This window comes from Herpailurus yagouaroundi, unplaced genomic scaffold (assembly GCF_014898765.1).
Source record: "Herpailurus yagouaroundi ecotype Mexico unplaced genomic scaffold, PumYag 77, whole genome shotgun sequence".
Lineage (NCBI taxonomy): Eukaryota > Metazoa > Chordata > Mammalia > Carnivora > Felidae > Herpailurus > Herpailurus yagouaroundi.
In genome coordinates this window covers 68,998,683-69,015,763 of record NW_024412388.1, presented here as the reverse complement: position 1 = coordinate 69,015,763, position 17,081 = coordinate 68,998,683, and the positions used below count along the sequence as shown (strand labels likewise).

The following is a 17,081-nucleotide window of genomic DNA, read 5'->3' as shown; positions in this document are numbered from 1 at the left end:
TCCCATACTTTGTTTAACTGTAGTAGGCAAGTACAGCAACAACAACTTGATCAGAGCACAGTAAGCTGGAGCTCAGATACCTAGAGCTGATGACTTGGTTTACCTTTAAAGGCAATCTATGTAGACCTGCAGAAGCACCAGCCCATAAGGAGGAGTATTGAGAAAGGGGATGGAGGAGGACGATGATGATTACGTCATAGCCTTGGAACAAACTGCAGTAGGGGAAGCGAAGCCTCTGCTACCTCTTCTTTTCTGCATCAGCCCAGAAAATGTGGCCAACTAGAATCTTGAAGCAGCCATGCCTGGAAGCAGCAAACTTGATATAAGAAACAAGTGGGTCTGGGCAGCCTGAGGGATGGAGTGCAGGACAGTTGTTGGTGTCTCTCCCATCCACTAGTGGCTGTGTTTGGCTGCTAACAGCTCATGGCTGTACTCTTGACAAAGCTTTGCCCTCAGTGGAACATTTCCAACTCAGCCGACAGTTACCCTTCCTGGGAATGAGAGGCATTAATCCTGTGGTACAACTTATGTTCCAGAGTCCTCCAAGGGACCAGACCGAGCTAGTTTTCAGCAGAGACCACATCTTTCTTGGCTAAGTGCTTTTATACTATTCTCCTGCTCCTCTTCTGAAAGCACTCCCCTAATAAATCATTTTCAGAAAAATTTCAATCTCAAGCCCTATTTCTAGGAATTCTGACTCAGGATACTATCTTCTACTATTAAGTATACTGGAAAAATCTTTTATTCACCCATATCATTGTAACCCAAATTTGATAGGATGCACTTGGAAAGTTGTATAGATTGAGGTTGCCACCTCCTAAGGTCTCTCCTTAATTTATTACCATAGCAGAGGCTCTTACTCATTTTCAATGCTCAACTTTACTATAACTGATGACTATTATTCTATTCTTGTTACTCTCCAAGACTTCTTCAGTACTGATGTCGACTATCTTTTCAGATACAATTCTGATCATGTTACTCCCCTGATTAAACATTTTGGTGACTCTCCACTGTTTCCCGGATAAAGTCTCATGGCATACAAGTTTTGTTTATTGGGCTGAAATTTTGAACTGAATTCCAGTAGACTCTTCCCCCACTCTACAGCCTATACACCATGTGCTGCAGTCAGACCAAACAACTTTTTATTCCCTGAATTAGGTATGCTCTGGTTTGAATCCATGCTATGCCTTCTGCCTGGGATGGCTCTTCTCACCTCTTCTGCTTGTGAATAACTGCTTCTATTTTGACACAGATTGTTTATCAACTTTTCTGTGAAGCTGTTATTGACCAACTTCTGAACTTTTTTTCCAAACTCCAGGAAGAGTTAAGAACTCTTTTCTTAACTTAAGTACTCACCTGTGCTATGATGTTTGTCTTATTTTTTGTGATTGTCTATTAACATGTCTTCTCCCCCAAACATAAATTAAAAATTTTCAAGGGCCATATAATTTGTTTTTGTATCAGCAATAGTGATCACATTGCCTATCATAGTTCCCTCTCTCTCTCTCTAGATATGTATATATGTCTGTCTATCTATCTATCTATCTATCTATCTATAAATTGATGAAGAACTTGGCATGTTCTTAGATAGCTCCTCAGTCTGACAGGCTGGTCAGTTCTATTCTAGTTCTTGCCTTCAATCATTTTCCTCTTGTTGGAGACTTAAACACTGAAGAGAGTCTTTGAACAACTGTCTGTTCACTTAAGCCAAATGACAGACCAACCTTTAGTCCAGTATCACGTGAGTTTATGTAAATTTACCTGCTATGAATTCACATCAGTTCATAGTCCCTGTGATTTGCAGCAAACAGGGGCTAAGAAATAAGCTTTCAAGTGGCGATAGCAAGCCTGAAATTTAGCTCAGTGACATAAATGCAATCCTATGTTTGATCTCTCCTTCAGGGTGGTAACAAGCAAAGGAGAGTTGAGAGAAAACTGCTTTACCAGTGTAACCCCTTACCCCCTTCATAACTTCTCTACATTGTAGTCACTCTGGAGGCCAGTTTGTTGGGCTAGTGTTTCTGATTCAACTAGATTTTCATATAAGAAGGAAATGGTGTGTTCTAAGTTTTCAGATTTTTCTAAAAACATTTATTTATGTTTGTGAGGGGCTGGCTTGTGGATCCAGCCCTAGGAAGTTCAAATAAGTATACTTAAGAAAATCCCCAGTATACTATTAGAAATTGCATTAGTGATCTCGGAATAAACCAGAAGGTAAAAATGATAATAAAAGGTTCTGCTTTATGGGAAACTCGATGGTTAATGTGGCATAAAACCTGGTTATAAGAATCTGACCCAATAATATTCATTCTTTTCCTCCAGCCACATTTCTCAGCCTCAGCCGCTCCAGCTGCCTCTGACTTCAAAAGAAACTCTGAATGAAGAGGGAGGGCACACAATAGAAGAAATGGTCTGATTATCCCCCTCTGTTTGGAAATGAGTAAAGATCATAGATATGTTTTCTTCTTTCTGTGCTTTAGACTATGTAATGTCAATTACCTCAAGCAAAACCCCCTGCCCAAGATAATGCACAGATTTGGATTATACCAAAATTGCATAAAATTGGAAACAAGATATTAATAATAATCCACAATAGTGTGACAAAGCGGAATACATGTTTACTTTTATTGGCTTTAGCTGGGACAATAAAAAAAGTAAATTGGTTTAGAGATTTAAATTTTATATTTATTACACCCTGACCTTTTTTGCTCTTCTCTCACCACTTTTATATTACGAATGAGGTGATTAAAAAGAGACTGCTTCTCTTTTGTTCCATTATGGCACATCTTTTGCCCCTTTAAATGTCTTTGTATGTTTGTGTGTGTGTGTGTGTGTGTACTGATTATTTTAACCAATGTTTGAAAATGAAGTTGGAGTGCTAGAGGTCAAGTGAGTGAGTTAGCCTGAGCTGGTAATTAAAAGACCATGTATGAAGTATTAACCAGAAGCCACTCTTGGACTTTCCATTCTCAACTCAAAATGAAACGGCAAGCATAATAATCCCATGTCACCTGTGAAAATGATGTCAGGAAATGTTTTCTCAGAGTCAGCTACTGGTCAAGACTTACAAGTTAAACACAATAATGCAGGATCAAGATTCTGGAAAGGCCAAAAGTTCGAACAGGAGACCTTTAGCCTCTCTGCCTGCAATGCATAATAATACTTCCTGTTTGTTTGATAGGTGCGTACCATTCCCTGAAAACAAAAGCATTTATAACTTTTATGTTAGGAACTAAGTGTGTGCTCTGGTCCCATTCTTCCTGTTTAGGATTCCTTTCCACAGAAGTGAATTAATATAATTTGAACTACTAAATGAAAATAACAAACAACAACAATATCCCCATCGACTAAAAGCTGTCTTACTAAGCTTCCAGAATATTTGGGATCATCCAAACTATAAGAGAGTTATATATAATTATGAATGAGTTTCATCAAGGTTGGCTTGCTGTTTAAATGTCTTCAATAAAGACTCTGTTTCCTTACAAGAGTCTAGATAGACCATACGGTTCTGTATTAGCCAATCAAACCTTATAGCAATAACAATAGTTGGGGATTTGACCTAAAAAGTGCTTCAATTTGAGCTATTTCTGCTCACAAATAGAGAAGATTGCAGGTAAGTAATGTGAAGTAATGTTCGTTACTAAAAGAGTTTAGAAATATATAAAATATAAAGGAGGCTTTTTAAGGAATTGAATGATTTAGTAAGCCCCAAGCTTTAGTGGTTTGTCATTTTTTTTAGCCAGTTTTTAGGTTTGACTGACCAATGCCCCAAGAAAGCAGAGCAAAAACTTGAATGCAAACCTTTCAACCAGGTGACTCTATAGTTTATAAGTGGCAGTGAATGACATTTCCTCAGGAAAATCTTGGAAATTACCAGTGTTGCACATTTTATTAATCCATGTTTAACCTGAAGCCTAGAAACTAGCACCCCTTTCTTCCTGTCTTCAAAATTTCTATTACCAACTGTACTATGTTGAAGTTTATATGACAGGCTGTTTCAACACTTTTGTTTAGTTAAATGGAAGTGCATCACTTTTAAAGAAAAGCCCTATTGCCAAAAAATATAAACAGCCCTAACTTTGATTAATATAAATATTTAAAAACCAGAACATTCTGCTACATCTTGCAAAAACAATTCTGATGTTGCTGATGGGAAAGAAAAAGTGCTTTCATGCATTAGACGAATCCAACAAAATACAGCTGCAGAACAAAATTTTAAGTAAATATGAATTGTTTGCCTTTTCACAGGGCTATGGTATTTACCTAAATGGAGTTATTTTAGAACCTTTTATGTTTTATTGGTAAAAATGAAAGGTTTTTGTTTTTGTTTTTACAATTTTAGTTCTGAAGTATTTGATTTAAATTTGAAAGAGCTCTAATTAAAAAACACCACTAAAATTATTCCTCCCGCCCAGTTCAGGGTTTTGCTAATAAACCACCGGACAAGAGATGTGTGAAATGAATAGATGAAGAAAAACGTTGACAGCAAAAGCAGGGTCTGGGGGGTGAAGTTAGTTTATTAGGCCCCGTTTGTCACGAATGGGCCTGCTGCACATATAAAAGCAAATCCCTCTACCTTAGAAGATTAATTCTGAAGGAGGCACTCTTGGGTCAAAGTATACATAAGCGTGTGCCTAATCTCAGAGAAATCAGGCTATTTTCTCACAGCAATTAAGCAGAGGTCTGGGGTTTCACCCACAGTGTATTTAAACACAGGATACAATTAAACCCCAAAGTATTAATATCTTTGCTCTGCAAAATTGCCCAGGAAATAGATTTTGCTCTCTTTCAAATGAAAAGCAAGGCAAATGAAGAGAATAACTTGATTCTTAGCTAAGTTGCTGGAAATAAGAGTGTCGTATTTTCTTCTAATTGCCAATGTCTTATGTACATAAAGACAGTTCTTACTCTACAATAGGGCAAGTGTTATAAGCTTTCTAGTTTCCTTCAGTCTGAATAACGAACCTTAGAAGTTTGCATGAAAATATATTGTTTTAAACTGTGATTAAATTTCTTATTTAGCATATGTTAAAAATCAACTTCTTATAAAAATCTAAGAGCTCATTGTTTACCACCAACAAAATGTCACAACTAGAGAGCTTTGCAACCTATGTAAAGAGTAAAAAAAGTAAATGTAATTCTAAAGCAATCAAGTGTTCAAAGGGATTGCTTTCTGCAGAGCTTTTTCTTGAAGTTTTTTTTATTCATATACTCATCTCAGGGCAAGAGCTGATCTTCTAGAGAAAAGTATTGCCAGTTTAAAACACTGCTTCGAAAATGCTAACTATAAAAACAACAAAATAACTTTTATTTCTTGTGCATCAGTTCCCTGAAGGCAAAGATTTTAATAGTACAAAAGCTATATTAAATAAACCACTACCTTTGTTCAGCTGTTAAAAAAAAAACTGGTATTAAACAAATTTTACCCATATTATAATTATTGTTACTTCTCTTTTGTCTGCTTATGAGATTAATATTCCATTTCATTGCCAAACCCCATTCTCTTTGTCTTTTCAAAGGAAGGGTAAGGGAGGGAGGTTGCTCTTAGAATAGGAAAGGATAGAAATAGTTTTGCATTCATGTAAGAGTTTCTAGCAAGACAGTTATTGGTATAGGACACAGTGAGAAATCTTATAATCCATGGCATATAGGCATGTTCTTAGAAATTAATAAAACTGAAAGAATGAAGCAAAATAGAATGAGTCAGGTGTGGAATGGGGTGTGTGTGTGTGTGTGTGTGTGTGTGTGTGTGTGTACTAACATATTTTCCCACTTAATACTTCTTTGTTACTTTTAAGAGGAGATGAGTACTTAAGGTAAAGTGCAGAAGGCAATGTTTCCTTGAAACCACATGATAAATAGCTTAGGCACTTTTTTGATGTGTGCTGGGCTCTGTGAGAAGGCATGCAATCTGAATTTTACGAAGGATTGTTTTAATAGGACCAATGACTTTAATAGTACTTCTTGCTGACATCACTGGCAAATTGGTCTACTCTGTAACCTTTAAAAGTGCAGCATATCCCAAAATGAGTTACTTATTAAACAAATGTTCTCTCTCTTTTTTTTTTTTCTTGAGTGCAACTGACCTTTAAATGATTATTTCTCAGCACTTGCAACAAAGAGAATCTCGCCTATCACCTTTACACTTTTGATGCTACGGTGAGTAGATCCATAACCTTTTCACAACACTTACCGTGCCACACAACATGGTATTACAAACGCTAATGAGCACCTTTTCTTTCAAGGAGAAGTCCTATTACTTTATTAAATTGTTGCAGTACACAGAAGCCATGGAAAAGTATACAAATAAATCGTTATTTTGATCAATCTGCAACCATTTTGGAAAAGATAACTCCAAAGCACCAAAGAGTAATTGGCTGCTGATAACAGGTTCTACTGACGCTTTCTCTGTTTAGCTTAGGAGGGGTGTGGGTTTGGGGAAGGGAGGGGATGGGCGATTTAAGTAGTTGTATTTGATTAAAACATTGTCTTTAGGTTCAGGCACTTATACAATTTTTGCAGGCAATTTGAACTAAACTTACAGACAACTAGCATAGTACCCCCTTTCACTAACTAGAAGGAAAAGCTTTGCAACTTCAGAAGTATTATGGATGGTACAGATGATATAGATGATATAGATATAGATATAGATATAGATAGATATCCTGCAGTGTTAGGGATTTTAAGACTATGCTATCCTCAGAAACAGGCACTTTTGTAAAGATGTAACGGGTGTAATCAAGTTGTGGTTTTCTTTACTTAAATAGAGATCACATATTCAGAAGAGTTGATGTTTTCTGGGATTGCTTTACTAATGCAAGGAGTTCCATGTCACTTTAAGTCCCAATGGTCTTTCCTTGAGCAAACCACCTATTTATCCTTTTGTAAAACTGCTGAATCTGATAACAGTTTCATTAATCTAAACATATTCCCCTCTTAAAAAGAAAAGCAATATTCCAATATTGAAAAAAAAATCTGAGAAAAAGTTTTTTTTATCTGAAGGATTCGAATCCTCGAACAAGCTAGTATATCCATACTTTATTTACCTATATTTTACCTGAATAGTAAGGCACAGGTAGTAACTTATGTTCACAAATAAGCTCTTTTTTTTCTTGCAAAACTGACCTTATTTATAAAAATACTGTTTTAAAAAGCTGTTGGAGTCTTACGATTTTTAAATATCAGCCCTCCGTGGAATAAAAAGGCATTTTCACAAGTGTATTCTCTCTCCCTCCTCTTTCCCCACATTTCCTACAAAGTGAGCATATTGGGATGAATTACAGAGAAGTATGAGAAAATTTTTCCTAAATAATGAAAAAGAACTGTTCTTGAAATAACATTCACTTACGGTTTTCTTTTCGGCTCTGACTTGGTAGTATTTCGTAAAGCATGAGGGGCGCAGCCACAAGCCTTCATCAGAGAAATCAAAGTTAATGTCCTTTGGAAACATTGGGCTCTGAAAAAAAATAATAGCAGAAATAGGACTTATTTGGTCCCCCCAGTTTAATTTACGAGAAGGCAAATCAGTTATGTTATTGGCATGTAATCACAAAGAAAAATACACAGACCGAAGACTAAACCGACTCATTGTCAGGGCTTCCAGGATCTTATTCATTAATTATGGTGGCTGCCAACAGACAACAGAGGAAAATCAACAATGCTGGATAAAATAATCATCAAGGGCTTCTATGTCTGTAAACTATTTAAATTCTTGAAATTGAATATTTATGATGAGTGATGCTTCTTTAATGTATACCATATTTCCATCAGTTCTCAGCTCTGACTGCATTCAGAAAGCCCAGACGCACCGTCTTTTTTTTCACACCCACCTTTTCACTTGGCTTTGTCCCGGCCCCCTCTGCTAACACCCTTCCGTTAGAAACCTGGACGCCGGGAGTCACTTGCTGTTTCTCAAGTGCCTGCTCATTTTGTGATACCCCTCTCATCCTTAACAATGGTGCGGTTCAATATCCTATCCGCCTGTTCACAGGCGGCTCCCGTGTGAAATGATCGTGAAGTTTCTTTTGCACTCATCGATACGAGGCAAACCAGAGTGGGCTTCCCTCCTTGGGGTTAGTGAAACCAAGTTGTCCGTGAGCACAGACAGCACTATGGCCCCAGATGTGACTGGTTAACTGTACAAGCAGGGAGGATAAATCCACATAACAATACTTCATTCACCAAGGAAATCTGCAATGGATTACAGCTTCTCTATGGTTAAGTCTGGTCTTAATTTACTGCTTTTATTCAGTTTTCAACCACAAACGAGCCCCTTATGAGGCATTCACTATGCAGAATTGACAACTCTTTTTATCTACTTGAAAAATATTTTTGGATAATAATTTATGGTTACAAAATATGTTAAGCAGTTTCAATAGTTATATTATATTCTTTCAATGCTTAATGATGCAGTATCCCCTGTAAAAATGGAATGCCAGGAAATCTGGTAATTTTACATACAGTATTTATCACAACAGAGCAATTTGGCCATATAGAAACACAAATTTAAAAAAACCCTGCATATTTCATAGGAAGTCTTTTAAAGACATTTTTAAGCTCTTAAATTGTATCTCAGGAGAAAATCAGGGTTCAGAACAGTGTCTAAAGGCCCTATATATATGGGTAAAAAATTATTTTGGCAAGCTCTGTGTTTTATTTATGGATTATTATGTTTAAAATAGCATATTTTGAACACCCTTCAGAAGGAAAAAAAAGCTGCAGCTCTCTCTGAGGACACAAGAGAGAGTTCATTTGCTATTTATATTTTATACATGAAACCAAAATGTGTGGGTAGGTTTGTACTTTTTCACCATCAAACGTATTCTCTTAATTTATATTCTGAATTAATGCCACCTTTTAAAAAAAATCCATCTGAAGGTGCTCATTATTATTGGGCATAGAATGTTTTTCAAGGACTGATTGCCAGTCTCTGAAACTACTCTGGAAACCCCAAACAGGCCCCAAATCATCATATTCCTTTAATAAGTGGCAAGTGCCAGTAACAGAGTTTGTCAGTTAGGAGCACATCTCCTAATATTGCCAACCAGTGACTTTAGAACCGCAAACGGGACCGACACAGATAGGAAGGTATTTTATAAATGGAGACAATGGAAACGATGTGAAGGATGTTCTCTGGGATGATAGCGTTCCTTTTCCATCGCTTTGGATTAATTTAAACCGCAGGTACACAAAGCTTTGCAACTTCCCTTTTGGCAGTATTTGAGCACTTTCAGACTCATTGATACTAAGGGATTCTTCCCATGGCAGAATGAACTCCCTGTAGATAAACAAAGGAAAACATTCAACTGAGGTACTTGCAGTGTTTTCCTCATTAGTGGCTACACTGTCTTGAGCTTGGGGAAAAGCATCCTTGGCATTAACAGGAAAGGACATTGCTTTTACAAGGAAGAAAACTTTATGGTTTTCTAAAACATCTCTCCTCAAGTGCCATATGTAAATCATATTTAAAAAAACAGAATTGTATGTGCTTCAGGGGGTAAAGCTACATAAACGTGCAATAGAAAATAATGAACTGTATCACTTTGGTTAGTTAAGCAATTATTGCTTCTTTATAGACCCAAATGCAGTTTGGTTTTCATCATAAAAATGGGGGGGGGTTGGTTTTGTTTATTGGTGGTGGTGGTTTGTGATTTTGCTCGAATGTTATCATTCTTGTTATTTTAGAACGCGGCATATTCAGCCTTTAATATGGTAGCTGGGTTTCACTGCTTTCATAGATGTTCTGGATGAAGGTGTAAAATAAAAGGTTAGAAAGGTGATAAATTAGACAATAGAAGCATCGGATTCAAATGGCACTTACTCTAATTCCAAAATCATATATTAGAATAGTTTCATTAACAATATTATAGCTACTTCCTGCTGCTTATCTCAAACATATTAACATATAGATAAGAACACATTCTGTAACAGAATATAGAGCTTTGGATTTATGACAAACAACAGCAACGACCTAGCCTCATTAATCTGGGCAAAAATAGTTTCTGATCACCAACCATGGGTCAACAAGCACCAGATTCCGAGGAAGACTTTGGGGCATTCCCACCGATCTACTTAGCACGCAGATCCATAATGTTCCTGCACCCTTTACATTATACCCTTTGTACCCGGATGCTAGTGGCCTTTCTCCCTCCTCTTCCTGCCCAGCATTATATGTGAAGTTAGAGTGGGAGGGTCATTTAACAATGAATTTCCCCATTGTATAACCATTACGAAGCTATCCAGGCTAAATAACTTGTTGTTTTTTAAGTCACTGTGCAATTTCAAGGTTTTAATGGTCCTTAAAATATAACACCGTGTGTCATTTATTTCCTGAAGTAAAAGCTAGTGCCAGCCTTTGGAATTCATGTAAAACAAGTGGTTCAATATAGTTTGAGGAGAGAATGAAAACTTGATAAGCAATTAATCTACCCTGAATGCCTTCCTCATGGTTTGTGCCTTTTCTTACTGATTTAAAAAAAAAACCCAGATGTATTCAAAAGAAAATCAAATAAAATAGACATCTAGATCTTTCTATAGTGCATTTGTTAGAATGAAACCCACACATAGGGAGGCAGAAAAGATGGAACATTTAAATAATTCAAAAATAAAGGTGTTTCTGGTTGAGTAGTAGAAACTTGAATTTTTTTCCCCCTGTGCCTGGAGCTATGGGAGAAGGGAAAGATTTGAAATGGGAAACTGCATACATAAGCATAGAGAAGGGACTAATTTCCTAACAGGATAATCCTGCAAGTGACACCTGGTTGGGGAAAAGAACTTCTCCGAGTCTGGCTGCTAATTTGCAGAGGCCCAGGCTTAAGAGTTAAGGCAGGCCAGAGACTTCGAGACTCAAGACTCAACTAGAAAACAGAGCTGAGTCTGGTTGATGTGTCTGCCAGTCAAGTGTATTCCCAAGGAGCATGCATGGTGAGACTACAGAGACTTGTCAGTAAAGTCATAATGCCTGAGATGCTGTATAGGCTAAGGAGACCCTTGTCAGAGGACCGTGTGTAGCAAACAGGTTGAAGACCCAGGAATCCAAGAGGAGGAGGGAATGCATCTCAGTGGTTAGCGGGGCCAAGAGAATGGCACAAATTCATGCAGGGTGTCAATAGTTGAGGGCTGCAGGTGAAAAGATTATGACTTCTCCAACTCAGTAGAGAGTATGGTTTGCTCCCTTGGCAGCGTGTACAGGGCAAAAATAGCAAACCCAAAGATATAGAGATCAATGAAAGGCTGAAGAGTTGCCTGAGCAAAATTAACAGGGACAGTAATAAAGTCAGAGAGCTTGCTTTTGAGTGAATGCCACAAGTGTCTAGGAGCTTCGCAAGGTAGCATACTTCAGAAGATATTCCTTGTAGGGAAATGATAACCATGCTTGAAAGGACAAGGACAGGATCCAACAAGATGGTGTGTATGTGCAGGACTGAGACTGAGACCAAGACCATGCCTCTCTATCTCTTAGTGAGGAAGTACCTGGAGACTAGAGAACTCTATAATACCATACCTATTGCGTAAGTATGACGATCACTTATGTATCCATATTACATACATCCCTATACCTAAATTAACTGCCTGGTAAAACATATAGGCTTCACACAAAGTTTTGAGTTAATCACAAACAAGAGTACTGGTTGCCAAAGTCCCGAGGTATAGAACACTTATTCGGGCACCAGGTAGAAACACCTGCAACGTGGGTGTGCCGGGCTAAGCATTCCATCATATTTTTGGCCCCTAGCAAAGACCGGCCTGGATGGAATCTGCACACATTCTGTAACCCGGATGAGTACTACATGCCTATCATCTGAATGGGGTTAGTCTCTGATTGGAGTATTGCCAAGTAACCCAATTTTAGAATAGCACAAATTTTAATTATATGTTTCATTTAGCTGACACCTGTCCTTGGAGGCTGTCATTAAAATCTAACAAGCTATGATGTGGGAACTATTATTATCTATGATTTATAGAGAGGCAAAAATAAATAAGGAGAGAAATAAGGAAAGGCTGGGAGGTTTCGAGAAGCGGTAGAATTTAAAAGGCTAGAGATTCCACTGGTGAAAAAGAGCATCGTATCAACTCCCTTGAAAATTTATAGAAAATGAAAACCCAGATCACTGAATTTCTCATGTTTGAGGCATGATTTCACTAAATATCCACCTCATCCATCATTTCACGTTGTGGATATAGTACACCGCTCTTTCCCTGGGTAAATTGGGGAAAAAAGTACATTGTAAGTAAAATGGTCGGAACTGAGAAGGCATCAGTTTTAAAAATAAGTTCTACCAATTGTAGCATCTCACACCATTTGTCTTGTACACCTAGTCTGCTCAGGAGGAAAATGTGGTGAGGGAAGGGTTGGGGTACAGATGAAACAAGAGACATAATATGCTGATAATCGTAGAATTTGGACAGTGAGTACATGGGGGTTTGTTATACTATTCTGCTCACTTTCGTGTAAATTTTGGAATTTTCCATAATAAAAATTCAAAAGAAATTCAACTTAGAGAGGCATTTAGATACTTGCACACATTTATTTGGGAAAATTAATTCATTTTATACCCTGAAATTTGAGCGTAAACAGAAGAACAGAACATCTTATATTAATTATATTACTATACTTATGTTAATGATCCCACGGTAACTCTACTATTCTCCTAAGAATGGAGAACCAAAGCTCTGTATACATTTTTCTACTCTCTGCATTCACAACCAATCTTTTTATAACAGCCCTGGGTTTCTAGACTGAATGCCAAATATGCTTCCCGTTTAGATCAAATTTAGCTTTAACTAAAATAATTAGCCCTTGGTCCTAATTCTAATGGAAATGTAAGACTCTTAATATTCAGTAATGGTAGCACTATTAGATACTGCTGCTAACAGTGATTTATATGAAATAATTAGCACACTGTTTCTGTTGTAGATACATGCAGAATTTGTCCTAAACCAAAGGCAAAACAATAATAAAAACTACTGCCTTTTAACCTTTCCATGAATTTAAATAAAAAACGAGCGCTGGAATTGCACATTGATAAGGCCTGTTAAGCTTGGAAGAATATTTTACATTCATCTGTAGTTCATCAGACAGGTTCATGACCTCAGAGGAATTGCTGTAGCTCCTGCAGGTCTTAAACCGGCATGGGAGAAGACACGAAATATTATTTTATGATTAGAAAATTCTACTAGAATTGACAGAAACAAGGAAACACACTCCAATATTGAGTATATGCTCTGAAATGAGCACATAGAAAAATAAAGATATTGAATGGATTGACTTTTATTCCTCCAGGCACCTTAAAAAGAAGCAACTAAAAAGACCTTTGAACATAATGCCATAGTTTTATTCTTAATGCAGGAATTGTTAAGGGCCAGCCCCTACTGTGTGTCTGGAGGTGCACGCGAAGGGGGATCACCGTCTTGTTTCCCGGTTTTCTAGGTTATACGATAATCACACACAAAAAATCATGTTTCTCATTAAAACTTTTTTTTTTGAATTCTCACCAAGTACATGTTTGGAAGTATCCTAGCGTTCGTTTATCCTGCCTTCCCTCGAATTTCCTGTTGAAGGAACCGCGTTGTGTGAAAGCCATTGTCATTCGGCTACCACTGCTAGCAGAGGCCCCACTAGAAGCAGTGGGGTTCGTGCAGTTGCATCCTCATCACTCAGCCTGAGAAAATTCCATCCACCGAGCTGATTCATGCTACTTCTTTGGATCTGCTACTGGCAGCACAATAAGGGATGAATGAAATAAGCACTCGGCAGCTGAATGCCCTTAAAGACCACTTGGGAACTTTATTTGGTGCCAGATAAAGTGACCTGCCAGTGTCAGCTGCGGGAAGCATATTGTACTGGGCTCTGCAGTCTGTCCCAGTTGCCTATTCATTTCTGAGGAAATTTTCAGGTATTGAATTTTAATCCATGATGCCCAATTATAATTTGGGACCCTTTTACATTAGAGACTGGGCTTCACCCCATTTGGCAATTAAGTCAGAGCTGCCTAATACATGATTTTAATTTCCGGAAAGCAGGTGCTTCCTTTGGTCAGTTACCAATCTCAGATTTTCCTTCATTCTTTAGCTCAAACTATTTTGATTTTCATGCCCCCTGACCCCCCTTCTAGAAGTATTCACTGCATGTTAGATGATTTTCCTACTTAAGCCTGTAGGGATTCCCATAGGCTTCTTTTAAAAGTGTTTATGACTTTTTCAAAAATTCATTTTGTAGGTATCCATTTGATCTCCATTTTATAATAACTTGTTATATTGCCTTTTAAAGTAATCTGAATAAAGGTTTGTTTACATTGTCTAACGCTTGCAGTTATGAAGCAAGACTCCCCAGAAATAAGTATTGTCTGCATTAGCTTTCTTTGTCTTCTATTTTTACCAATTTAGTTAAAGGCTTCCCTAACAATTCAAAAATGATTTTTATTTGAGTTATTTTTACAACGATGTGTCCTCTCCAAACAATGATTTATTGTTCAAAATAAATTCTTGAGAGAGCACCTTAAAATAGGAACAACTCAAATATCCAGGGCCAGATTTGGAGGCAAATGCTATATAAGTCAAATCCTATCTGAGAAGAAGTTCCCGACCCTCCACACACATACATGAAGATGGGGCAGTCTTATCTTCCAAAACGACTTTGTGCAAGATAGAGGTAGTACCAATAGAGCCGTAGAGAGGAGATTGGGAAGCCAGATATCAGTTTGTGCTGATAATGACAGCATTTTTATCCCTTCCGTTGCTATGAATGAGCTGCCTACTTCACTACTTGCTTTGCCACATATGAATTATAAACTACTGTTGAACTATTGTTGCTGTGATGGCCATCATAGGGTTAAATTTAAACCTTTGGTGGCCATAGATGGACCTGTCCTTGGTAAGGCAAGTGAGTAAAACAAAACAAAGAAAAAGAACAGAGTAGGAAAAGACAGAAAAGAGACAAAGTAAGAAGGAGAGAGAAAGCTGGAAGAAAGGAAGGAAAAAGGGGACTTAAGATGGGGACACAGTTGAGTGCTACCATTGGTTGGCTTAATCTGCTCATCTTTTGGCTGTCCTCTGCAGGCTGAGAGCACAAATGCCTCCTACCTACAGGGACTCCCTTGAATACTGTTGCATAATTAGCTGAGGATTAGCAAAATTGATAGTCTTTAATGGGACCATGAGCAAATATTTCTTTTAAAAAGAGCGAAGCACCCAAATTCTGGATCTGAAAGATGCAAAATTAGAGAGATTTGCAAAAACACTCGGTTACCTAACAAAAGTATTCATTTAATATTTTCTCTTAAGGAATTAGCTCTCCAAGAATGTAATAAATGTGATTGGATTAAGACATGTGAAATGGTATGTGGTAGTGTTTCTCAAACTATGTTCTAAAAAACGTTAATGCCATGCTGGATACTAAGCGATGCTTCCTTAAAAAAAGCATGCCCTCATCAAATACATTTCAAGACACTAAACCATATTTGCTCTCTGAGTGGGTCACAATGCTTATTGCCCTATTATAGGCACTGAGAATTCCTGCAGTGCAGGGGCAGGGGGCGACCCATTTATGTTGAATCCAGCATTTTACAAAAACAAATTGGCTATGAAACTTTTTTTCTCCTTAAAACACTTAATGGTTTGCACTTTCTGGAACACCATTATAAAGTAGTGCATTCCAGGAATCGTATTGCTTCGTTGTCGTTGCTTTTGTTTTGAAGAGTAAAACTAGCTGAATTACAGGGTTAGTATTGACTTTGGGACTAGAATATTAAAGTTGAATACATGTGTTTAATGTGCAATTCATTAAGGTGGATATGAACCTTATACCTTATGTCATTGTTCTTACCATGCCTGTTTACTTTTCTGTATTCAGCCTCTAACCATATTAGGGCAGGACCCATGTTTTGTTTTCCATTGTATCTCTAAGAACTTGCGTAGTGCTTGGTACAGGGTACGTATTCAATACATATTTGTTTGAATAAATAAATGAACACTGTAGTAGACATCTTTTTAAGTTATAGATATAACCATAGTAGAATGTGGGTTTTAAAACAATAATTTGGGCCTCAAAGTAAAAAGAATAGAAGTAAAAGAATAACTAAATTTCCCTGGTCTTTAATAGCTTTGTCAGAGGCCAATAAATTCCTCACCAATTACTCTATTGTCTGATGCTTCATTGCTCCTGTTAGCCGGTCTGTTTGAAGTCAATGTTCATTCTGTTCTATAATTTTCCAATTTGTTTTTAAGTCTTTATATCTTCAATTATATTCCAATAGCCATTTCTTACCTGCCCTTTACTTTTTGTTGAATGAATTCTTAAAAGCAAACTAATGCTGAACATCATATATCACAATGTGCTCTCAGAAACTTACTGAAGAGACAAGAAAAGGCAGTGAAGGCCTGGGGGTGAGGCGTGTGTGGTACAGAAGGGGTAAAAGACATAAGATGTTTAATTCATTCAACAAATATTTACTGAGTGCCTATTCTATGCTGGGCACAGTGTATAGTCTAGACAATTCAAAGTCAGACAAAAATATGAAATATTCATCAGACAGATATCACCAGAATTAAGAATTTTCAAAATTTCATCACCCCCCCCAAGTCAGTTTATACTCTAGAATGACTTGATATTTTTAGAGCAATGATTTCATGTGGAAATTGTTTGTCTTATCTATTTTGTTCTGTTTTTACAGCGGTTCACCTTTTCTATCTCGACAATGCCAATTTGCCTGAAATTGTACAATATTTTATGGGCCAGGACAAACCACTTAATATGATTCTGTCGCATAAAATTTAAAGTCCTTTTAGTTACCTTCAATCAAAGAAGTAACCATTCAAAAGTCTACTTCAAGAATGGTGTTGACCAATGGTTGGTAAACTATGTCCTGTGGGCCAAATATGTCCTATCAAGCATGTTTATAAGTAAAGTCTTATTGGAACACAGCTACACTTACTTACATATTGTCTATGACTGCTGTTCTTTCGTTCAGTATTAAGTATAGACATGAAAAGCTGGAATGTCTAAATTTTATGTCTAAGTTTTTACATTCTATGCTGGGATTATAGGGCTTGTCTCTGGAAGTATTATACATGAGTATAGATTG

The 17,081-nt window shown here is 37.2% G+C and overlaps 1 protein-coding gene and 1 long non-coding RNA gene across 29 annotated transcripts in view; one reads left to right on the top strand and one right to left on the bottom strand.

Moving 5' to 3' along the window:
* Positions 1–17,081, bottom strand: part of ADGRL2 (adhesion G protein-coupled receptor L2) — a 631,449-nt gene that overhangs the window by 375,643 nt on the left and 238,725 nt on the right. For all 27 annotated transcript variants that reach the window (XM_040470760.1, XM_040470770.1, XM_040470764.1 and 24 more), the window contains exon 4: positions 7,349–7,456. The gene's annotated coding sequence lies outside the window, so the exon portion shown is untranslated. The remainder of the gene's footprint in view (positions 1–7,348; positions 7,457–17,081) is intronic.
* The window catches only part of LOC121027364 (uncharacterized), a 50,954-nt gene that overhangs the window by 3,929 nt on the left and 29,944 nt on the right, over positions 1–17,081 (top strand). The window contains exons 2-3 of one of the 2 annotated variants that reach the window (XR_005788683.1): positions 2,323–2,440; positions 6,108–6,159. This is a non-coding gene — a long non-coding RNA (uncharacterized LOC121027364). Of the gene's footprint in view, positions 1–2,322; positions 2,665–6,107; positions 6,160–17,081 lie in introns of those variants that run through there. The other variant, XR_005788682.1, reaches the window with a different exon arrangement.